At 35.6% G+C, this 25,497-nt stretch overlaps 1 protein-coding gene across 1 annotated transcript in view; it reads left to right on the top strand.

Moving 5' to 3' along the window:
* Positions 1-555: 555 nt before the first annotated feature.
* LOC145539817 (beta-adducin-like) overlaps positions 556-25,497 on the top strand; it is a 117,439-nt gene continuing 92,497 nt past the window's right edge. The window contains exon 1 of the mRNA XM_081573989.1: positions 556-686. The gene's annotated coding sequence lies outside the window, so the exon portion shown is untranslated. The remainder of the gene's footprint in view (positions 687-25,497) is intronic.

The raw sequence follows: 25,497 nt of genomic DNA, 5'->3' as shown, positions 1-25,497 counted from the left end.
CAAAGAAGGAGTTTGTCTAAAATCAATATCTAGGAATTTAGTGATAAAATTATTACTATTAATAATCATATCATTAATATTGATTGTATCATTATTATTATGTAGGCCTATGCCAATTACTATGCAGGTAATATCTCATATTAGGTAGTATTACATACTCTTCTGAGTCAGTGGTCTCCAACAAGGTTCCTTCTGCCCCATGTGGCCTGCATCAATGGGGTGAGTTCAGTATAGAAGCAAAGGAAACTGATTCATTTTGCTGTACATCTGAAACTAATGCAACATTGTAAATCTACTGTACTCCAATAAAAGTTTTTAAGAAAGGAAGAAGCTAAAGAAAGCTTTGTTCTTTCTTCAAAGAACAGAGAGGTACAAGTTCCAAATTCCTGCTCTACAATCTAGGAGTTCCTTCTCTTTGAAAGGCAGGTGGGGCAGGGCTGCTTCCCAGGGACCTCCTTTGAGGGGAGGGGGAAGAGTTTTGGAGCATGGGGGGGGCTGCGCTGCGCATGCTCCTGATCTCAGGGCCTGGTTCCCACGCAGAGTCTCAGCACAGAAGTTCCTCCACCGCCATCTTGAAATGCCGGCGCTGCTGTTCCTCAGTCAGCAGTGTCAGACTAAGTCCTCTGCTTGCGGCCCCGTATGCGCAAGTGAAACTAAATGAAGCACAAAGGAAAAGAAATCAAAAGGTTAGGCTTTATTTCATTACCCAGATTCTGTTTTTATTCTCCAGGACTTGCTAATGGGCTTTGCCAGTGACACATCCCTCCTTGTCTTTATTGAAGAGCACTGAGGGGCAACAGGTCCATATTCTATAACAATTTTCTGCTGAGTTTGGGTGTCGTGATAATCCCCAGGGAGAGGAGCATAGCATCTCCTCTGAGGCTGCCTTTAGATATGTTTAATCATCAGCAGGGCTTAGTCCTAAATGGTTCTATCCCTGATCAACCATCACTTGGAGTTTTACAGATCTAACATTTTGGAGATAAAGGGTGCCAGACAATCTAGGATGCATGGCACAAATATTAGCAAGAGAATAATGGTCCTAAGGGGCCCAGGAAAGATACAAATTGAGTGATGTTAGGGAGCCCCTGTTTTATTCATTGGCTCCAAAAGTGTTTGGCCAAATTAGGCTGACTGGTTTCTGCCAACCCAGTAACTTTTTTCTGCAGCCTGTCTCCACTTTCTTCATTTGGGCCACTTATATAAATGTAAGAAAACAGCATGATGTCTTGGCCAGTACACAGGTCCCTCCCAGGCCCTTCTGCTCTCTGTATCTCCTGGAGTTACAGTACTCCAGATCCAGGTGCCAGGTGCAAGGCCTCTGTATGTGGTATTCTGTGAACACTAATAAGAAAGGTTAGACTTAATTACCCAAATTTTATTTTTATTTCGCAGAAATTGTTAATAGGCTGGTAACAGTAGCAAAACACCTTATAGCTATTTTTGGATATGTATGTTTTTACCACACACAAAAGTACCATTAAGTAAATAAAGAGGAAATAGTAGGAGGAGAGGAAAAATGATTTGATAAATATTTGTTCTATGAGTGAATGAAATTAACTTTCAACTATGTAGCACAAGTTTATTCTCCAAGATAGATTAGTTAGAAAATAAACAACTAGGAAGGAGAGCTTATTGACTTGTTGTACAAGGCCTCTAGATATAAAGCAATTAACTATTGAAAGACATTTATTCAAAATACAATTACATAGAGTTTGGACCAGTTGATCTCTGGAATTTCTTCTATATGGTATTTAATGGACTATTCATATTTTTCACTAAGGGCACCTAGTCCTCATTTGTAATAATAAAACCATATCAACATATAAAGTATGTTGCTATATATCCTCATATTTCCTACTAAGGAATGTGGGAGTGAATCATGAGTTTCAAGCTTTTAGTTTCTCCTATAAAAATATTGTCATTATCCTGTAATACATGGTCAAGATGCTGATTTCACAGAATTTATATATTTTTTGAAACAAATTCAGGGTGCGCATCCACAGACAGGGATACTAGCAGATTTATTCAACATGGCACATACTAAATTCCTGTCCACAGAGTCCACATTCAAGAGAAAGCCAATAAAAGCCACAAGTCTTCCTTTTTACCTTCAGTATAATCTACGAGCTACTGATGAGCAGAGCAATGTAAATGACATAATAGTCCTGCCTAGGGTCCACATGCTTCTCCTGTAGAACACTGGCCTCAGAAGCCTAAGATTGCAATTTATCCAGAGGAAAACTTGCATAGTGAACTAATCGGTTGTATGATGGAAAAAAAAAGAGCTGCCTTTTTAAAAGGCAGTGTTGGACAAAACAGATATTCTGAAAACAGGTTTCAAAAATGATAAGAGTTCACTGCTTAATGCTGTTTATAAGGATTCTCTGAGAAAAGAAGTTTTTCTCAAGTGGCACATTTTCTCTGAAAGTTAAAAATGAGTTATACAATATGATAGGATATAATAGTATTTAAGTATGCATATGTTAATTATTTAATTACATATAATGAAATGGTTCACAAACTTAGTGGAAGGGATAGTACATATTAAAATGCTGATAATATAGTTTTCCTAAGTAAGAAAAATTTATCACAGATGGACATGGGCAAGAAGGTGGATGACATGTGTTTTCATACAGGAACATGGATTCATGTTAAGTTTAGGGAAATGTATTGATACTTTTCAATTCACTATATGCTGTTGATTAAAGGTCTCAGATTTAGTGAAGTTAAATGTTAGCTTTTTGATTTTTGCCCTGTAGAAATGCAAATCATTTCAATTTGATGAAAGGGATAACTCAAAGTTTGTATTTTATTGCCTTTTTGGATATTAATCAGTTTTAAAATTAATAAATAAAATCTAACCTAGCATTTTTTAAAGTTGCTTATAAATAACTAGTTTCTCAAATGTTCATGTTTTCCTCACTAACAATACTTGTGGAGCACAATATTTGTTTGTATTAATTTGCTGTTTGTATGAGTTTCACAGTTTTGCCTTTGGAAAATTATACTTTAACTGCCCTAAATCCATGTATCAAATCAGTAACAGCTTCTTGATATTCTACTCCTTAAGAAGCTTTCTTTAATACCAAATCTGGTACTTTATTTATATTGTTGCTTCCTTCAAATCCTTTTGTCCACAGGATATAGCTCAAACTGTTTCAGAAAGAATTCTATTACACAAAATTTAACTTCTGCCCACCTTTTCAGGATTCCCTCTTGCTCTATTTACCCTCAAATTCTATACCCTAACATTATTGATTTGTTAATAGTTACTCTAAACATGCCTAGATGGAGGACATGTTTCATGAAACATGTTTCATGGAGTAATTGTGCTTTCATCAGGGAATGCCTTCCTTCTAAGCATCTGACCCATCCCTTGTCATCTTTCCAAAAATATCAAATAACATTTTTTATGTAAAATGTTTCTAGACTAATCACCTCAAAATGCCCCAGATAAAACTAATTCTTCCATAGTTCCCTGATTCTAACTTAACAGCTCTCTCAGCGCAGCTGCAATTCTTTATTGCACTAACCTATTTACACATCTTTCTCCATTTGCTGAACTCTTTACTACTTAAGGGGGCTTCCCAGGTGGCACTAGTGGTAAAGAACCTGCATGCCAGTGCAGGAGACATAAGAGACAAGGGTTCAATCTCTGGGTCAGGAAGATCCCCTGGAAGAGGGCATGGCAACCCACTCCAGTTTTCTTGCCTAGAGAGTCCCATGGGCAGAGTAGCCTGGCGGGCTGCAGTCTATAGGGTCGCCAAGAGTCAGACACAACTGACGTGACTTAGTACAAGCACATAGTTCTTAAGGGTGGTTGTATGTCTTATATGGCTCTGTATTCTCACAGTTCTGATGCATAAATCTCTGGTACAGAGGAGTTATCTGATTCACATTTATTGAAAATTGAAACAATCATAGAGGATATGAACTGGGGAGACATTCATGTGGCTTTACATCACAATGTGAAAACTGGAAAGGATTTTAGAGATCAGCTAGGTATGACACCCCCAGTGAGTAATCCACCTAAATTCTACATTTTAAACACTAAGGATGGAAGGTATAAATGTTTCTATTTACTCACTCAATGATCACCAATCCTCATGTTATCTAAAGAAATTAAGGCCTAAAAATAAAGCAAATTGTTCATGGTCATATAAAAATTCAGTGAGAATGGGGGTTAGCTCTTTTATCTTGAATACAAAACAAGTATTCTTATAACCAGTACCCAGGACATGAAGTATTTTTTCAAAAGGTCCTCTTGTTGAATTTAATTCTGATGAATTAGCTTTGCCTTTAGAGAACTGCATTTATAGACAGGCCTGAGCATGGGTAGAAGATTATCCCTTATACCACATTGCGTTTTCAGCATCCCCAAAGACTTCCTGACCTTTTAATTTCAGTTTCTTAACTCCCTGGGATGAGCATATCATGATCAGAGTATCACCAGGAGTCATTTTAGTTTTCTTTGGAGACAAAGTAACATTACAGAGATCAGCTTTTGCTAATAACTTGACCTTTCAATTCAGTGAGACTCACACTGGTAGCATGTGAGAGTTCTTTAAGAAAGGGGAAAAAATGAAAAAGGAAATATCAAGAGGTGTATGTTTTTCTGTTAAGAATTCTGACCAATTTACTACCATGGTGTACAGTGAGAAAGACTAATGAACTCCATTTTTATTTTTGTATATAGAGTTGCAAAGTATTTTCTATTTATTTAGTTTAGGTGGATCATGACCAAATTTAAAAAGAAAAATAAATAAATTCTTACTAAAAGCAAACAGGCTTTTGAAATAGTGGTATAGAGGAAAACTGTCTGGAATAGTCTTAGTAAGTGTAATAGAAACAGAGTTGTTATTTATACAAACATGGTTCTGATGTTTATAGACTTTAAAGAACTTAATGATGACATCAATTTAAAATAATAAATTATTTTTGCAGATATATCACCCTAACATTTAAATTATTTGTATGAGTGCTAGAAAGACTGTTCCTTAGGGAGAAAACATAGCATTAGTTGATAATACATGGTTTTTTTTTTCCTTTTAAGAAACTTAATAGAAGATACTATGTTTAAAAGAAATGGAGACTTACATTTGCTAACAGGATGTACAATCATCTGCCAGTTTTACAGTACAAAATATTTGTGATTCACTTTCCCTCTTTGTTCTCTTCCTCCTTTAACCCAGCCTCTTTGCTATGCTCCTTGTTCTTTGCTCAAGAATGGTGTGTGTTGCTGCTAATATGTTTCCAGAATAAATGAAAGAAGAAAGGGATCAAGAAAGTTATTATTTTAGCTGAGAAAATAATGAACTATTTCATGGTTGCAAACATATTCATCTGTAAGCTATAGACTTTATTCTGTTGGTAACATAATAACTAAAATCTAGTTATATACCACTGAGAATATAAGACTCTGTACTGTAATATACATGGATTTACAAACAAGATTATTTTTAAAGCTGTATTGACTTCATTGATTTTCATAAGGGTATGTAATGAGGCTTTTATTGCAACTTACAGTTAAACAGTTGAAATACCTTAGGGCATGCTTTTCTTACTGTAGTGACAGAAGCAAAAGGTGGAATGTGGCACCACTAACCTTAAAACTATTGGATTTCATTGGTTTGTGCTTTACACATTTATTATTTAATATGTCTGTGTCATTATAATATTTATTTACTAACATATAGGACACAAATAGAACATGTTTTACATTTCAAAGTTAATGTCCTTATATTAATAAGTTCTATATTTCAAAAGAACTTTTTAGGTGAGCTAGAAGTAAATAACTCATATGTTTTAACAATAATTATGCTACTTAAGTTTTCCTCTGAAATATGGCCAGCTGTAATTCCTTACTGGACTAACATACACACACATGTGTTCACAAATGCACACACGCACAGCAAAATTCCAGCAAATGTTGATTGTTGTCCCACCAGTCTTGTTTTCTGTGGCCTTAGGCCCTTGAAAAAGAATGATCACTTTATTAGGAAGCTTCTACAACTTCAAGACAGCCCTAGTTGTTGAAATGTATTTCTCTTCACACTCACTCAGGACTGACCCTACATGGTTAACTGTCTTAACTTTGATGGAGCTTCAAGTTGAGATATCATGAGGGTTTTTAGGAAATAATGAAACTGGTGAATCTGCCTGAAACCTTGATGTGGAAAAAACCTAATTCATTTTATTTAAATAGGGACAAGATATGTACAAATTCTCAGCTAATAAGTCCCATATTGATTTCAGTCAGAATTCTAGGATGAATTATTAGAGAGGTACTTTTAAACCTTTTTACCTTAATTGTTTCTGCTCAAAGCTATGACTTGACTCTCTGCAAGACAGAGCAGGGAAAAAACAACAACAAAATCTGTCAACTCATAGATTTAGATTCTAGACTTACAACTGTATAACTATGGGAAGATTATTTGGCCTTCTACCTGACTGACTTTTGGCAAGTTGCGTTATCTCTCTGTCTCATTTTCCTCATCTGTAAGATGGAAATACCAATAATATCTTCCTCGTAGAGTTGCTGTAAGATTTAAATCAGTTCATATATGTAAAACACTTGAAAATTGTTAGTATACAGAATTAGTGTTTACTATTTTTATTATTGAAGGCAGAACTATGGTCCCCCAAAGGTGTTCATATTCTAATGCCTGGAACCTGGGATTATTCTACTTTACATAGCAACAGGAACTTGGCAATATGGTTAGGGTTGCAAATCTTGAGTTGGGGTGATTATCCTGGACTCTGGTGGTGGTCCCAATCTAATTACATGGGCTATTAAAGCAAAAGAGATGGGCGCAAGAATGAGACAGAGATAAGATAAAAGGAATGATTTGAAGTGTGAGAATTACTTGATCCACAGTTGCTCTCTTTGAAGATGTAGCAGGTAGACAAGTGATGCAGGTGACCCCTCAAAGCTGGGACCTCTAACAACAATCTGACAGCTCTAACGACAGTCTGGCACCTCTAACAACAAGGGTCTTAATACTCTAAGGAACTGAATCTGCCAACAATCTGAATGAGCAAGGAAACAGAACTCCCCTAAAATCTCCATTCCTCATAGGAATTTGATTTTAGCCAGTGAGATCTGTCTCAGACTTACATTTACAGAACTGTAAGATAACAACTTTGTGGTTTTAAAACACAAAGTTTGTGGAAATTTATTTCCATTAACTTTTAAGTTCCATCATTAGTAATTTCAATAAATAATTGCTGCTTATTGAGAGTCACGGTACTTCCAGAGAGACAACTGACATGTAAATATTTGCTATCAGAACCTGTGTTTTCTAATAAGGCTCTAATCTGTGCAAGAATAGAAAGATATTTGTGATTAGTTGTGTTGGATTTATGCTGGACTTTCACATAGAGTGAAGAGTAATGTGTCACATTACTAGAAATCTCTTAATAGAGATTTCCTCTAGTCTTTTAATATTATTTCTGCCAACATTGCAGTCTCATAATCTTTTCTTTATACAGGGAGAAATTAGAAACTTTAAAAAATGACAAGCAGGTTAAAGAATACACAATGAAAACACCTCTAGAAGATAAAGTTGGACTACTGCTTATAAACAGAAAAACAGTGCTAGCTTAGAGTGCACTATCAGGTGTATTGTTAGATCACTTTAGAAAGAATGGAAATTGGTTTCCATGGAGTTCACACATCAGTTATGATCCCATGAAAAGTTTTCCAGGAAATCTTTCTGAATTGACTGTTTTGAGTATCTATAAAAGTATCTTTTACAATTTTTTATCTGAAAATCAAAAAGTTGAAAGAAGAAAAAAATCCATACATTTCAAAGCACAATATATCAAACTATAGAAGTGGGTAGTAGCCACATACTAAATATCAAAGCATATTATCATTGTCAGAGAATATCGAAGTAATTCCCAGATCAATCATGCATAAAACTACAGTAATTTATAGAAATAGATTTCAACATCATGTATATTTACTTGATAATCTTTTATATAAAGGACAATTGCACTAATATTACCAAGGTGCATTATGCTGGCATGTACAAACATTTATCTTATGTATAGGAGTATGAAATATGAAAATATATACATTATATGAATTATATCATGTAACACTGTAATTACTTTTCTGTATAAGGTTCTGTATAAACCTAGACAGCATATTAAAAAGCAGAGATATTACTTCGTCAACAAAGGTCCATCTAGTCAAGGCTATGGTTTTTCCAGTGGTCATGTATGGATGTGATAGTTGGACTATGAAGAGGGCTGAGCACAGAAGAATTGATGCTTTTGAACTGTGGTGTTGGAGAAGACTCTTGAGAGTCCCTTGGACTGCAAGGAGATTCAACCAGTCCATCCTAAGGGAAATCGGTCCTGGATTTTCATTGAAAGGACTGATGTTAAAGCTGAAACTCCAGTATTTTAGCCACCTGATGCGAAGAGCTGACTCATTTGAAAATACCCTGATGTTGGGAAAGATTGAAGGCAGGTAGAGAAAGGGATGGCAGAGGATGAGATGGTTGGATGGCGTCACTGACTCAATGGACATGGGTTTGGGTAAACTCCAGGAGTTGGTGATGGACAGGGAGGCCTGGTGTGCTGCGGTTCATGGGGTCACGAAGAGTCGTACACAACTGAGCTACTGAACTGAACTGATAAGGTTTTAGTTTTCTTCATCAAATTCTAAGTAAAATTACTTACAATTTTTAAACAATTAGCCATTTTAATTCTACATTTTCAATCATAAAGAAAATCAAAGAACAATTGAATAAAAATTTTAAAGCATTGAAATTATCTGTATTTACATATTTATCCAAGCTTTATTTATTTTTTTCTTTTCTTTTTTAAGCTGAAGTATAATTAATATACAATACGATGGTATGTTAGTTCCAGGAGCACTATGGAATGATTTGATGTTTCTATGTATTACAGAATATTCACCACCATAAGTTTAGTTACCACTAGTCACCAAAGTTAACGTGTTATTATTGACTGTATTCTTTATGGAGTCCTTTTCATTATGTAACTCATTTATTTTATAACTCTCAAGTTTATACCTCTTAATCACCCTCACCTATTCCACTCAATCTACACCCCACTTCCCACTGAAAAACAACTGCATATTTTCTTGTATCTTTCAGTCAGTTTTTGTTATATTAAGTTTATTCATTTGTTTTGGTTTTTAGATTACACATGTAAGTAAATTATATGGGATTTGTCTTTTTCTTCCTGATTTATTTCATTTAGCATAATACCTAGGTCCACCCATGTTGTCACAACTGGCAAGATTTCATTCTTTTTATGGCTCATTAATATTCATGTATATATGTATACATATACACACCACATCTTTATCCATTCAGCAGTCAATGGACACTTACATTGCTTCCATATCTTGACTCTTGTAAACAATACTGCAATGAATATAGGAATGCAGATATATTTTCTTTTAAAAACATTTATTTATTTATTTGGTTGCATCTAGTCTTAGTTGTGGCATGAGAGCTTAATTGCCCCAGAGCATGTGGAATCCTTCTGGACCAGGGATCAAACCTGTATACCTTGCATTGCAAAGTGGATTCCCTATCACTGGGCCACCAGGGAAGTCTGGGAATGCTGATGTATTTTCAAATTAGTGTTTTGGTTTATTCAGAAAAATACCCAGAAGCAGAAATTCTAGATTGTTGGATAATTCTATTTTTAAATTTTAGGAGAACTTCCATATGTTTTCCATAGTGAGGATACAAATTCACGTTCCCACAAACAGTGCACAGGGTTCCCTTTTCTCCATATCCTCACCAACATTTGCTATTCATTGTCTTTTTGATAACAGCCATTCTGATAGAGGTGAAGTGATATCTCATTGTGATTTTATTTGCATTTTCTTGATGATTAGTGGTGTTGAGTGATCTGTTCATGTGTTGTTTGGTTTTATGTATTTTTGTTTTGGAAAAATTTCTATTCAGGTCCTCTGCCCATTTATTAGTCTTTTTTTATTTTATTTTTTTGCTTTTATAATTGGCCAAATAAGCTTAGGTTTATTTCTGGGTACTCTATTGTGTTCCATTGACCAACATGTCTATTTTTGTACAAGGACCTTACTGTTTTTTTTATTATTGTAGACTAGTTATTATACTTTTAAACCAGAAAATGTTGTGCTTTTCACTTTGTTCTTCTTTCTCGAGATTCTTCTGGCTATCCAGGGTTTTAGTGTTTTCATACAAATTTTTGTTAGAATTTGTTGCAAATTCTTTGTTAGAGTTTTGTGAAAAATACCATTGATATCTTGAGAGGGGTTGAATTGAGTTGGAAGATTGCATTGTCCCCAAGGCATTTTATGGCATTTAACAATATTAAGTTTATCATACATGAGCATGATTATATTTCCATTTGTTTGTATCATCTTCAATTTCTTTCACCAGTGGTTTATAGTATTCTAAGTACAGATGTTTTAGCTTCTTGGTTAGATTTATACCTAGATATTTTATTCTTTTTGATATAATTATAAATGGAATTATTTTCCTAATTTTTCTTTCTTTAGTTTGTTGTTAGTTTATAGAAACACAACAGATTTCTGTATATTAATTTTGTATCTTGCAACTTTACTCAATTCATTGATGAGGTGCAAAAGCTTTTTAGTGGCATTTTTAGGATTTTCTGTGTATAGTATATTATTTATAAGGTGATGATTTTTCTTCATTTCTGATTTAGATTAATTTACTTCTTTTTCTTTCTGATTGATGTGGCTCGAACTTTCAATACTATGCTGACAAATCATAGTGAGAGTAGGAATCCTGGTCTTGTTCCTGATAACAGAGGACATGATTTCAGCTTTTTACCATTGGGTATGCTGGTAGTTGGGACTTCCCCAATGGCTCAGCCATGAAGAATCTGCCTGCAGTGCAGGAGACACAGGAAATGTGGGTTGGATCCCTGGGTTAAGAATATCTCCTAGATCTTTAATCCATTTTGAGTTTATTTTTGTGTATGGTGTTAGAAAGTGTTCTAATTTCATTCTTTTACAAGTGGTTAACCAGTTTTCCCAGCACCACTTGTAAAGAGATTGTCTTTTCTCCATTGTATATTCTTGCCTCCTTTGTCGAAGATAAGGTGTCCATAGGTGCGTGGGTTTATCTCTGGGCTTTCTATTTTGTTCCGTAGATCTATATTTCTAACTTTGTGCCAGTACCATACTGTCTTGATGACTGTGGCTTTGTAGTAGAGCCTGAAGTCAGGCAGGTTGTTTCCTCCAGTTCCATTCTTCTTTCTCAAGATTGCTTTGGCTATTCGAGGTTTCTTATATTTCCATACAAATTGTGAAATGATTTGTTCTAGTTCTGTGAAAACTACCGTTGGTAGCTTGATAGGGATTGCATTGAATCTATAGATTGCTTTGGGTAGTATACTCATTTTCACTATATTAATTCTTCCAATCCATGAACACGGTATATTTCTCCATCTGTTTGTGTCCTCTTTGATTTCTTTCATCAGTGTTCTATAGTTTTCTATATATAAGTCTTTTACGTAAGACCAGAAACTATAAAATTCCTAGAGGAAAACATAGGCAAAACACTCTCTGATATAAATCACAGCAGGATCCTCCATGATCCACCTCCCAGAATATTGGAAATAAAAGCAAAAATAAACAAATGGGACCTAATTAAAATTAAAAGCTTTTGCACAACAAAGGAAACTATAAGCAAGGTGAAAAGACAGCCTTCAGAATGGGAGAAAATAATAGCAAACGAAGCAACAGACAAACAATTAATCTCAAAAATATACAAGCAACTCCTGCAGCTGAATTCCAGAAAAATAAACGACCCAATCAAAAAATGGGCCAAAGAACTAAACAGACATTTCTCCAAAGAAGACATACAGATGGCTAACAAACACATGAAAAGATGCTCAACATCACTCATTATTAGAGAAATGCAAATCAAAACCACAGTGAGGTACCATTTCACACCAGTCAGAATGGCTGCCATCCAAAAGTCTATAAGCAATAAATGCTGGAGAGGGTGTGGAGAAAAGGGAACCCTCTTACACTGTTGGTGGGAATGCAAACTAGTACAGCCACTATGGAGAACAGTGTGGAGATTCCTTAAAAAACTGGGAATAGAACTGCCATATGGGCCAGCAATCCCACTGCTGGGCATACACACTGAGGAAGCCAGAATTGAAAGAGACGCGTGTACCCCAGTGTTCATCACAGCACTGTTTACAATAGCCAGGACATGGAAGCAACCTAGATGTCCATCAGCAGACGAATGGATAAGGAAGCGGTGGTACATACACACAATGGAATATTACTCAGCCATTAAAAAAAATACATTTGAATTGGTTCTATTGAGGTGGATGAAACTGGAGCCCATTATACGGAGTGAAGTAAGCCAGAAAGAAAAACACCAATACAGTATACTAATGCATATATATGGAATTTGAAAGATGGTAACGATAACCCTATATGCGAGACAGAATAGGAGACACAGATGCATAGAACAGTCTTATGGACTCTGAGGGAGAAGGTGAGGGTGGGACGTTCTGGGAGAATAGCATTGAAACATGTATATTATCATATGCAAAACAGAACACCATTCCAGGTTCAATGCATGAGACAAATGCTCAGGGCTGGGGCAATGGGATGACCCAGAGGGATGGGATGGGGAGAGAGGTGGGAGGGGGGTTCAAGATGGGGAACACATGTAAACCCATGGCTGATTCATGTCAATGTATGGCAAAAACCACTACAATATTGTAAAGTAATTAGCCCCCAACTAAAATAAATAAATTTATTAAAAAAAAAAAAAAGAAGAATATCTCCTACAGAAGACAGTGGCAACCCACTCCAATATTCTTGCCTGAAAAATTGCAAGGACAGAGGAGCCTCAATGGCTACAGTCCATAAGGTATCAAAGAGTTGGACATGACTGAGCAACTGAGCACATACATAACGGTAGTTATGGGTGTGTCATATGCGGCCTTTATTATGCTGAGGCATGTTATTTCTATAGTTACTTCATTGAGTGGTTTTTTTTATCATAAATGGATGCTAAATTTTATCCAGAACTTTTCCTGATATATTGATATGATCATATGACTTTTATTCTTCAACTTTTAATGGAATGTATCATATTAATTGATTTGTATATATTGAACTATCCTTGCTTCCCTGGACTTGATAATGGTGTAAGATCCTTTTAATGTATTATTGAATTAAGTTTGCTGATATTTTCTTGAGCATTTTTGAATCTATGTTCATCAGTGTTATTGACCTGTCATTTTTTTGTGTGTGTAAAATGTTTGTCTGATTTTGGTATCAGGATGATGTTGTCCTTAAAAATACAGAAGTGTTTCCTCATCTTCAATTTTTTGAAATAGTTTGAGAAGTTTAGGTGTGTACTTTAAACTTTTGGTAGAACTCATCTATGAAGTCCTCTGGTTCTGGACTTTGTTGTTGGAAATTTTTGATTACTGATTCAATTTTATTACTATTAACCATGTCTGTTCATATTTTCTATTTCTTCCTGATTCAATCTTGGGATATTTGTACATTTCTAGAAACTGTCTGTTTCTTCTAGGTTGTCCACTAGCATATCATTTAGCCTTCATATGTTTGTGTCTTCTGTAGTTTGTTTTCTTGTAGTTGATTTTATAGTCATACAACATTGTGGTCAGAAAAGATGCTTGATGTGAATTTAGTCATCTTAAATTTACTGAGACTTGTGACTTAGCATGTGATCTATCCTACAGAATGCTCCATGTACATATGAGAAGAATATATTCTACTGCTTTTGTATGGAATGTTCTAGGTGTATCTGGTAAGTGCACCTTGTCTAATATGTTTTTAAGGCCAGCATTTTCTTATTGATTTTCTCTCTGGATGATTTGTCCATTGATATAAATGAAGTGATTTTCTACATTATCTTATTATCAATTTCTTCCTTTATGTCTATTATTATTTGCTGTATGTATTTCAGTGCTTCTATATAAGGTACATGTATATATTTATTGTTTTATATTCTTGTTGAATTGATCTTCTTGTGTGATCACTTCGTCACTCAAAGAAGTGATGCCCTTCTTTGTCTTTTCTACGGTTTTTGTTTTAAAGACTGTTTGGTCTGAGGTAAGTATTGCCACCCCAGCTTTCTTTTCATTTCTATTTTCATAAACACTTTTTTCCATTCCGTCACTTTCAGTCAGAGAAGGCAATGACAACCCACTCCAGTGCTCTTACCTGGAAAATCCCATGGGCGGATGAAGCTGGTAGGCTGCAGTCCATGGGGTCACTGAGTGTTGGGCCCGACTGAGTGACTTCACTTTCACTCTTCACTTTCATGCATTGGAGAAGGAAATGGCAACCCACTCCAGTGTTCTTGCCTGGAGAATCCCAGGGATGGGGGAGCCTGGTGGGCTGCCATCTGTGGGGTCGCACAGAGTCAGACATGACTGAAATGACTTAGCTGCAGCAGCAGCACTTTCGGTCTGTGTATGTCTTTTAAGTTTGAAATACGTCCCTTGTAGGTGGCATATATGTGGGTCTTGCTTCCTTTTGTCCATTTAGCCACTTTATGTCCTTTGATTGAACCATTTACTCCATTTACATTTAAAGTAATTCTCGATATGTATATACTTATTGCCATTTTGTTAACGGTTTTTGAAGTTCTTTTGTGTTTCTGCTTCTATTGTTCTCTTTGTGATTTGATGACTATCTTTAGTGTTAATGTTTCAATTCCTTTCTCTTTTGTGTATGTGTGTACCTATTTGATATTTTTGGCTGGTGGTTACCATGAGGTTTATATATAAAGCAACAACTACTACAAAAAATACATGTATACATATATGCATGCACAAATAAGATTATTTTAAGTTGATAATCTCTTGAATTTAAATATATTTTATCTACTCTGCATTTTTACTCCCCCACCCACACATTTAATATTTTTGACATCATATTTAAATCAGCTGTGTCTCTGTGTTTCCTTTTACTACCTACTGTAGCTATGGATGATTTTACTACTGTTGCCTGGAGACTTCCTACTAGCTTTACAAATGGTTGATCTACTGTCTTTACTGTACATTTGCCTTTACCAATGAGGTTTTTTCTTTTGTAACATTCATATTTCTAATTGTGGCCTTTTTTCCTTAGAGTAGTCCTTTTAACATTTCTTATAAAGTTATTTTATTGGAGCTGAACTCTTTCAGTAGATAGTAACTATCTTAAAATGATAAAGAGTAAAGCTCTTTATCTCTCCTTCAGACCTAAATGATAGCCTGGCTGGATAAAGTATTCTTGATTGTAGGTGTTTTTCCTCATCATTTTGAATATATGATGCCATTCCCCTTTGGTCTACAAAGCTCCTGCTGAAAAATCAGCTGACAGTCTTAGTCTTAAGGGGATTCCCTTGTACATAACTAGTTTGTTTTTTTTTTTTTTCCTTTACGGCTTTTAAGATTCTCTTTTTATTTTTAATTATTCCATTTTATTTATAATGTGTCTAAGTTTAGGTTTTATTGGGTTCATTTTGTTTGGAACTCGGTGTGCTTCCTGGACCTGGATGCCTATTTCCTGTTCTGGGTTAGGGAAGTTTTTAGCTATTATTTCTTCAAATAAGTTCTCTGTTCCATTTTATCTCTTCTTCTGAGATGGCAACCCACTCCATTATTCTTGCCTGGATTATCGCAGGGGCAGGGGAGCCTGGTGGGCTGCCGTCTGTGGGGTTGCACAGAGTTGGACACGACTGAAGCGACTTAGCATTCATGCATGCATGCATTGGAGAAGGAAATGGCAACCCACTCCAGTATTCTTGCCTGGAGAATCCCAGGGACAGAGGAGCCTTATGGGCTGCCGTCTGTGGGGTCACACAGATTCAGACACTACTGAGGTGACTTAGCAGCAACAGCAGCTGAGACCTCTATAGCACAAGTTTTGATATGCTCAATAACTATCCTCATTTTAAAGAAATCAGTTTGGTTTAATGAAGATAGAAGTTTTTTTTTTCTCTCCTATGAGTAACATAAAGCCAGCATTCCAAGTTGGCTGGCTTCTCTGTTCTATGTAGTCATTCTGGAACCCAGATTTTTCTCTTTTCTCCATAAGCCCTAAGACATTGTCCACACCTGTGTAGTTAAAGCTGAGTTGCAAGAAGTAAGGGAAAAGAGAATGTGCTGGAAGATAGTCTCATGACTACTGTCCTCTGAGGCCCTGAGCTCTAGGAATTTCTTCTTTGTCCATTATCCTCCATGGCCACAGCTCACTTCCTGTTTGTGCATATCCTCATTTTGTTTTTAATTGCTTTTTCTTTTTTAATGTTCAGCTTGGTGATTTCCAATACTCTGTCTTCCAGTGTGCTGATTCATTCCTCTGTATCATCTAATCAACTGTTGATTCCCTCTAGAATATTTTAAGTTTAGTTTATTATATTCTTCATCTATGATTCTTCTTTATATTTTCTGTTTGTTAAACGTCTCACTGTGTTCATCTATTACTTGAGTTTGTTGAGATCATTATGATCATTACCTTGAACTTTTTAGAGGATAAATTTCTTATATCTGCTTAATTCTTCTTCTGTGGTTTTCTCTTGTTCCTTCATATTCCTCTGTCATATTTGGGTCATATTCCTATGTCACCTAATTTTTCCTAATTCTTTATTTTTATTTCTTTATGTTAGATAGGTCAGTTAGTTTCCCCAGCCTTTCATAAGTGGTCTAATATAGGATATGTCATATAAGGCCCAGCAGCACCTTCCCCTCTGGTCATCAGAGCTATATGCCAAGGCCAGGTCTCAGGAAACCTGGCTGCAGGTTTGGTGTTGGTCCACTAGTGTGCAGGGTTGGTTCCCTGGGCCCCAGAGTGCTAGGACTGGTGCTGACTGACTGGTGGGCTGGCAAGTACTACACTAATAGGCTAAAGGGAGGACTCAAAAATGGCGATTGCCAGCACCAGTGTCCTTGTAGTAGAACAAATTCTATAAAAAAAAAAAAAAAAAAAAAAGGCTGCTGCTAGCATCTATGTTCCCAGGAGTCTTGCTTACCTCCTTCCTCTCTAGGAGGCTCACTAAGATCAATCGGCAAGTGTGTCTGATTTAGGCTTCTTTCAAATAGCTGCTTCTGTGCTGGGTCAAGGAGTGTGTGACATTTTGTGTGCACCCGTTAAGAGTGGAGTCTCTGTTTCTTGTAACCCTCTGTTTCTCCTATATGCAAGCCTCACTGATCTTCAAAACAAAATATTCTTGGAGCTTGTCTTCCTCATACAGCCCCTAGAATGGGGAGCTAAATCTTGACCTCAGATCCCTTGTTCCCTGGGATGAACCTCTGCAATTGTGATTATTCTCCAGTTTGTGGGTTGCCTACCCCCACATTTGTGTCTGAATTACACTTGTATATGTGGGCTTCCCTGGTGGCTCAGCTGGTAAAGAATCCGCCTGCAATGTGGGAGACCTGAGTTTGATCTCTGGGTTGGGAAAAACCCCTGGAGAAGGGAAAGGCTACCCACTCCAGTCTTCTAGCCTAGAGAATTCCATGGACTGTATAATCCATGGGGTCACAAAGAGTCGGACATGACTGAGTGACTTTCACTTCTTCCATGTCCCTTTTACCTAACTTTTTATAGATTATTATTTATATCTTCAGATTTGGAAACTCTTTCTTGCTAGTCTTTGGTTCATTATGATCCATACTTTCTTTGTAAACTTTTGGTGTGCCTGTTGGAGGAGATGAGCTCAGGATCTTCCTACTCTGCCATTTTGTCCCCACCCTGGTTAAGCTTACTTTCTAAATTCAAGACTCTCCATGCAAGCATTTTAATAATGTTTTGAACTATTTTAAGGATTAATAGAAACTATTATGTTATAGATGTTTACCATAGAGCACAATTGAATAAAGATTTTTTTAAAATACCACTTTTTTTTGTTTTTTGGAGAGAGAGGCATGATAAACAAATCGCCTTTCTCCATATAAACCTAAAAATCTATGTATCATTCTAAGTTTATAACACATTAATGTTTCAATTCCAACACAAGTCCACAAATTAGCTACAATAAAAATGGTTCCAATATATTATTTGTGTCCATGTCTTTTCTGTTTTTGCTTTTGTTTTGTTTTACTTTATTTTGTAGAAACAGCTTTGAATATTGCTTCTTTTTCAGATACATCAAAAGTCACACTTTTGTGTGTTCTTCCCTGAAGACATGTAGTCTTTTGTGATGATGATATTAAACACAAGCAGATCTTCACAGGCAAGTCATTCACTACTTACACATATACAGTTCTATTTTTCTAGAGAGTCCCTAAATCTTGATTCTCTCATCTGAAAAGTCAATACCATTATGTTACTATATGGAAAGAAAGAAAAAAGACTATATCTGAAAGAAAAGCTATTCATTTACAAACTTGAATCAGGCTTATGAGAATAGATGAATTTCACTTATTAAGATTGTGCTTTGTCTACAAGCTGAAATGAGTCTTAAATTCTCTTGTGGTGGTTTAGTCACTAAGTCATGTCTGACTCTTGCGACTCCATGTACTATAGCCTACCAGGCTCCTCCATCCATGGGATTCTCTAGACAAAAATACTGGCGTGGGTTGCCATTTCCTTCTCCGTAATTTCTCTTATACTATAACAAAATAATAAAATATAAGAATAATCCTAGACCTAAAGCTCAATAAAAATAAACTTTATATCATCAAAGTTCAGTAGTTTAAGTCCAGCATCCTTCTTTTTCAAGTCCCTCTCACTAAAATTCTGTACATAGGCAACACATCTTTCAAGACATATAAAATTGCTACTTTACTACATTTATTCCTGAACTTCAGCATTATGTGTTTTCTTTCAATTTAAGTGATTCTAATCCAAAGTTAAGTATGTGTTTGGACATTTCAACTGAAAACTTTGCACAAAGGATTCTCATTTTTATCATTAACTTTTTTCATTATAATTCCCTAAAGTCATTAAATATATCATTAATGTTTTCTAGATAATATGCTCCACTTTTAAGTCATGAAATCATTAAGGTTTTGACTCAATTTAATTATTTTTCCATTCTAGTAAAAGTCATGACTCAATGTTTATAGATATACTCATAACAATTCAGCATTTACAAGCTAGTATTGTTTGGTAGACTTTTGACAGCTGTTTTTCATTTGTTGATTCCATTATTTTCTCACAAATATTCAAGTTGAAAATAAAATTGAAACAAAACATTATTAATAACTGTGTTTCACCAAAACAATCTCAATTATCCTACTTATTCAAGTGACATATATAAGTGTTTTATCCAAATGCAGCTGTTTCCATACCATTAAATATGATATCATGTGAATGAAATCATGGAGTCCAAATGCAACTTCTCTACCTATCATTATCTATAAGGCTTATTTTTTTGAGCATCATAGGATTTTAGTTTTCGTGTGTTATTTACAGTCTAAACAAATACTATCTGCAACATATGCCTGCTACATTTACATGTCATTTTACATATAATTGTTTCTCAAACTTATAATTGGAAATTATCCAACTTTTACTTTGTGTTTTAATTTAATAGTACATATCAATATACATGACCAAAGTGAAATAATCATGGAAAAAGAAGAGACTGCAAATAGGAAATTAGGGAAGGAAGAAAGGGAGGAAGGAAGAAAGGAAAGATGGACTAACTTCATACATGACCATGTGGAACTTACATTCTATTTCAAAAACTATATTTACAAGAAGGATAAAACATAACTTTGGGTGAAATTTTAGTGCAAACTATTAAATAAAAAGTGGAAAATCTAGGGTAGGATGAGTTAGAGTAAACAGGTGTTTTGAACTGTACTTTTAATAATCATCTCATGTCACATTATTTTGAAGTTTAATCACACTTATTTTCAAGGGTTTAGCATCATGTTTGAATTAGAATAAGTAATAAGTGGTAAATATTAATTATTTTCACTGCTACTACAACTATTATTGTTAACATTGTAAGTTATTTTCATAAGAGTGAAGGAAGAGTCATGAGGGAAATGGATAAGCAGTACAAGCAAAAGGATAACAGGATTGAGAGTTTGGTATAGGAACTGTCTTGATTAAATTTGAAAAACAAGGGAAAATATGTTGGAAAGTGATAAGATTAAACAGATTTTCTTAAAAGCCTCTTAGAACACTTTAAAATAATTGTTTTTTTTTTAATCTTTCATGTTAATATATATTGCAGAAAAATAGAAGGCCAGAAATTGTAAAAAAAGATAACAGTTTATAATTTTACCATTTTAATCACTGTAAATGTTTTGATTAAGTTTCTCTATAGGAAGATTTTCTCCATGCAATTGTTTAAAAATATCTGGCATTGTAACTGATACAATAATGTACTCATGTATTTGTGCCTTGCTTCTTTGCTTCTTTTTTAACACAATGCAAGCATTTTTCCCTGTAGCTGTAAGCTGTATACATCAATCATGTAATGTATTCAAATCAGCAGAAGTCTCTCTCTCCTTACTCCATTTTTCCACCCACACACAAGCCATACCAATGTACTTGCATTTTCTGAAAATTTCTAGCTATAACTTACATGTCTGTAACTTTTCTTACATTAGCCTATTAATCAAACTATTTCCCACCTCTATCATTCCACCCAACTCACAATGTTATAAGAGTAAGCTCAAGCACAAACTCCTCTTTTAAGAATTATCCATCACTCAGGTCAGAGTATTAGCCATCAACAAAGGAAAGAACAGTCAATTTTGTTAAAGGGATTTATGGTTGAGTTATATAGAGAGAGTAAGAAATAAATAGAGGGGTGAAACAAGATTTCAGGTAGAGATATTCAATAAGATGATGAAAAAATGAGTATCTCAAAAGAATTTTCTTATTACTACATCGGTTTAGGACAGTTCAGTTGTTCAGTCGTGTCCAACTCTTTGTGAACGCATCTACTGCAGCATGTCAGGATTCCCTCACCAACTCCTGGAGCCTACTCAAGCTCATATCCATGGTGTCAGTGATGCCATCCAACCATCTCATCCTCTGTCATCATCTTCTCCTGCCTTCAATGTTTCCCAGGATCAGGGCCTTTTCCAATGAGTCAGTTCTTCACGTCAGGTGGCCATAGTATTGGAGTTTCAGCTTTAGCATCAGTCCTTCCAATGAACATTCAAGACTGATTTCCTTTAGGATTGACCGGTTGGATCTCCTTGCAGTCCAAGGGATTCTCAAGGGTCTTCTCCAACACCACAGTTCAAAAGCATGGGAGGGGGGTTCAGAATGGGGAACACATGTAAACCCATGGCTGATTCATGTCAATGTGTGGCAAAAACCACTACAATATTGTAAAGTAATTAGCCCCCAACTAAAATAAATAAATTTATTAAAAAAAACAACAACAAAAAAACAAAAGCATGAATTCTTTGGTGCTCAGCTTTCTTTATAGTCCAACTGTCACATCCATCATGACTACTGGAAAAAGTATAGCTTTGACTAGATGGACCATTGTTGGTAAAGTAATGTCTCTACTTTTCAATATACTATCTGGGTTGGTAATAGCTTTCCTTCCAAGGAGCAAGTGTCTTAATTTCATGGCTGCAGTCACCATCTGTAGTGATTTTGGAGCCCCCCCAAAATAAAAACTCTCACTCTTTCCATTGTTTCCTCGTCTATTTGCCATGAAGTGATGGGACCAGATGCCATGATCTTAGTTTTCTGAATGTTGAGTTTTAAGCCAACTTTTTCACTCTTCTTTTTCACTTTCATCAAAAGGCTCTTTAGTTCTTCTCCACTTTCTGCCATAAGGGTGGTGTCATCTGCATATCTGAGGTTATTGATATTTCTCCCGGCAATCTTATTTCCAGCTTGTGCTTCATCCCACCCAGCATTTCACATGATATACTCTGCGTATACATTAAATGACCAGGGTGAAATACACAGCCTTGACATACTCCTTTCCTGATTTGGAAGCAGTCTATTGTTCCATGTCCAGTTCTAACTGTTGCTTCTTGACCTGCATACAGATTTCTCAACAGACACGTCAGGTGGTCTGGTATAACCATCTCTTTAAGCATTTTCCACAGTTTGTTGTGATCCACACAGTCAAAGGCTTTGGCATAGTCAATAAAGCAGAAATAGATGTTTTCTGGAACTCTCTTGCTTTTTCGATGATCAGCAGATGATGGCAATTTAATCTCTTGTTCCTCTGCCTTTTCTAATTCGAACTTGATCATCTGGAAATTCATGGTTCACATCCTGTTGAAGCCTTGCTTGGAGAATTTTGAGAATTACTTTGCTAGTGTGTGAGATGAGTGCAACTGTGCAGTAGTTTGAGCATTCTTTGGCATTACCTTTCTTTGGGATTGGAATGAAAACTGAACTTTTCCAGTCCTGTGGCCACTGCCGAGTTTTCCAGATTTGCTGGCATATTGAGTGCACCACTTTCACAGCATCATCTTTTAGAATTTGAAATAGGTCAACTGGAATTCCATCACCTCCACTAGCTTTGTTTATAGTGATCCTTGCTAAGGCCCACTTATCTTTGCATTCCAGATGTCTGGCTCTAGGTGAGTGATCACACCATTGTGGTTACTGGGTCATGAAGATCTTTTTTGTATAGTTCTTCTGTGTATTCTTGCCACCTCTTCTTAATATCTTCTGCTTCTGTTAGGTCCTACCATTTCTGTCCTTTATTGTGCTCACCTTTGCATGTAATATTCCCTTGGTGTCTCTGATTTTCTTGAAGTGATCTCTAGTCTTTCGTATGCTATTCTTTTACTCTATTTCTTTGCATTGTTCACTAGGAAGTCTTTCTTATGTCTCCTTACTATTCTTTGGAACTCTGCATTCCAAAGAATGCTAAATGGGTATAGCTTTCCTTTTCGCCTTTGCCTTTAGCTTTTCTTCTTTTCTCGGCTAATTGTAAGGCCTCATCAGACAACCATTTTGCCTTTTTTGCATTTCTTTTTCTTGGGGATGGTCTTGATCACTGCCTTCCATACAATGTCACGTGCCTCCATCCATAGTTCTTCAGACATCTGTCTATCAGATTTAATCCCTTGAATCTATTTGTCACTTCCACTCTATAATCATAATTGATTTGATTTAGGTCATACCTTTATGGTCTAGTGGTTTTCCGTACTTTCTTCAATTTAAGTCTGAATTTGGCAATGAGGAGTTTGTGATCTGAGCCACAGTCAGCTCCCAGTCTTCTTTTCTCTGACTCTATAGAACTTCTCCATCTTTGGCTGCAAATAATATAAACAATCCAATTTTTGTATTGACCATCTGGTGATGTCTATGTGTAGAGTTTTCTCTTGTGTTTGGAAGAGGCTGTTTCCTATGACCAGTGTACCCTCTTGGCGAAGCTCTGTTAGCCTTTGACCTGCTTGGTTTTGTACTCCATGGCCAAATTTGCCTGTTACTCCAGGTAGCTCCTGACTTCCTACTTTTGCATTCCAGACCCCTGTAATGAAGAGGACATCTTTTTGGGGTGTTATCACTACACAGAAGGAAAATACATATGTCAAAGAGACCATAATAGAAGAGTGTGAAATATGGGAAGAGAAGCAAAAAGGAGAGGGTTAAGTTTAGAGTTTCAGGAAACCTAACCTTAGAGGCATCTTATCAAAGGAGTCAAAACCCAAAATGGAGACTGAAGAGAAATGAAAAGGGAGTTAGTGTGCTAGAATATTGTGGTGTAATAAAAGTTGATTGAGTATGGGTTTTAGGAAGAAGAGGTCAATAAAGACAAATAGCACAAACAGATCAATTAAAAGGAATTTAATTAGGTATTAATTGTATTTCCCTTTTTACTTTTGTAAGAGTGAGGGATAGATGTAGAAGATAGATTATAGTGGTCTGAAAAACAAATATGTGTCTCCTGGAAGATTGATCACATACTCTTATCTCCCTTTAACTCAAATTTCTCAAATACAAATAAAATAGTTGGGAAACTTACTATTTGGCAGATACTGTTGAAAGGGCATTCTGGTCTTATCCCATTGAATCAACATGAAAGTGAAAAAGTGAAACTCACTCAGTCATGTCTGACTCTTTGCCACCCCATGGACTATAAAGTCCATGGAATTCTCCAGGCCAAAATACTGGAGTGGGTAGCCATTCCCTTTTCCAGGGAACTTCCCAACCCAGGAATGAAACTGGGGTCTCCTGCATTGCAGGCAGATTCTTTACCAGTTGAGCTACCAGGGAAGCCCATTCAATCAGCATAACAGCCATAATGTATCAGTTATAAAGTGAGGTGTAACATCTAATTTACAGAGGCAACAACCAATGGAGTCATGAATACATCAAGTACCTTTCAAGTACATAATACATCAAGTCATGAATACATCAGGAAACCCTGCAACGGAGGAATGACATCTTTGAAAAACAATCAAACTTACTTATCACTGTAGACTAAGTGCACAGGTCTTACACACATTTTTCTAGCTTTTCGTCTAATGGTTTCATGTTTGTGATGCTCTTTTGTGTATTATTGCTGCGTCCATTAAATTTCTTATCATTTGATTCTAGTACATATACACTAGATTAATTTTTATGTATTGATATTGCATTCTTATACATTGCTATAAGGCTGTATAAAGATATATAAGGATTAAATGCGCTTATTGAGTTTAATAGCTTTTTTATAGATTCCATTGGGTTTTCTACATGTCACTGTGATTAAAGACTTCTTTCTTTACAAACTGTATTTTATTTTTCTTGCAATGATATAAGCTCTGATACAGTGTTGAATAGGAGTGGGGATAACATCAATATTTCTGATTATAGGAAAAAATCAAATACCATGTTAGTTATCAATTTCTCATAGATGCCCATATCCAGTTTGAGAGAATTCCCCTTTTCTACTCATTTTCTGTGAATTTTTATCAGGAAAATATATTGGATTTGGTCAAATGCTTTTTCTGTCTCTTTTGGCTTTTAGCATCAAGAAACTCAGGCTTCAGTTTTAAATACCCCAGGATAGTTAGGACAGGAATTTCTTATGCTTTGAGCATAAGGTCTTTTGCTTTGGAAGTAGCAACAGTAGCAGTAGTGATACCAATTACTGCTCATGCATATGGGCTAAATAATGTATAAATACAAATTACCTCTGCTCAGGGACTGCCCGTCTACCATATTGTCAGTCTTCTCATTCTGACTTTAAGAGCATATCACATATTTCATTTCCATTCTTAGGACATACCAAAAAAAGTTCACTCTTCCATGTTGTATTTAGAATTTCTTCTTTAGTATAGATTACCTCTCTTCTTTCAATATGGAAACATTTTTAAAACTATTGGATAAACTGATGACAAAATAGTAGAATATATTTTTGCCAGCTTCTGTAAAATGGCAAAAATGCACAGATCTCCGTTAAAACATACTTAAATAATTTTGATTATAAAGTGGACTAAAGTAAAAAAAGAAACATTGCTGATTTAGAATCATAGCAAGGTTATAAAAGCCCTATTTCAAACTTTGAGGCCATGATGTTACTATTATCACAGGTTTTGGATTTTGGAAATTCAAGATTGTTCACACAT

The sequence above is a fragment of the Giraffa tippelskirchi genome, chromosome 2, assembly GCF_054371585.1.
Source record: "Giraffa tippelskirchi isolate mGirTip1 chromosome 2, T2T-mGirTip1v1.2.pri, whole genome shotgun sequence".
NCBI classification, from domain to species: Eukaryota; Metazoa; Chordata; class Mammalia; order Artiodactyla; family Giraffidae; genus Giraffa; species Giraffa tippelskirchi.
The sequence above is the reverse complement of the archived record's forward strand: the minus strand, read 5'-3'. Positions and strand labels throughout refer to the sequence as shown.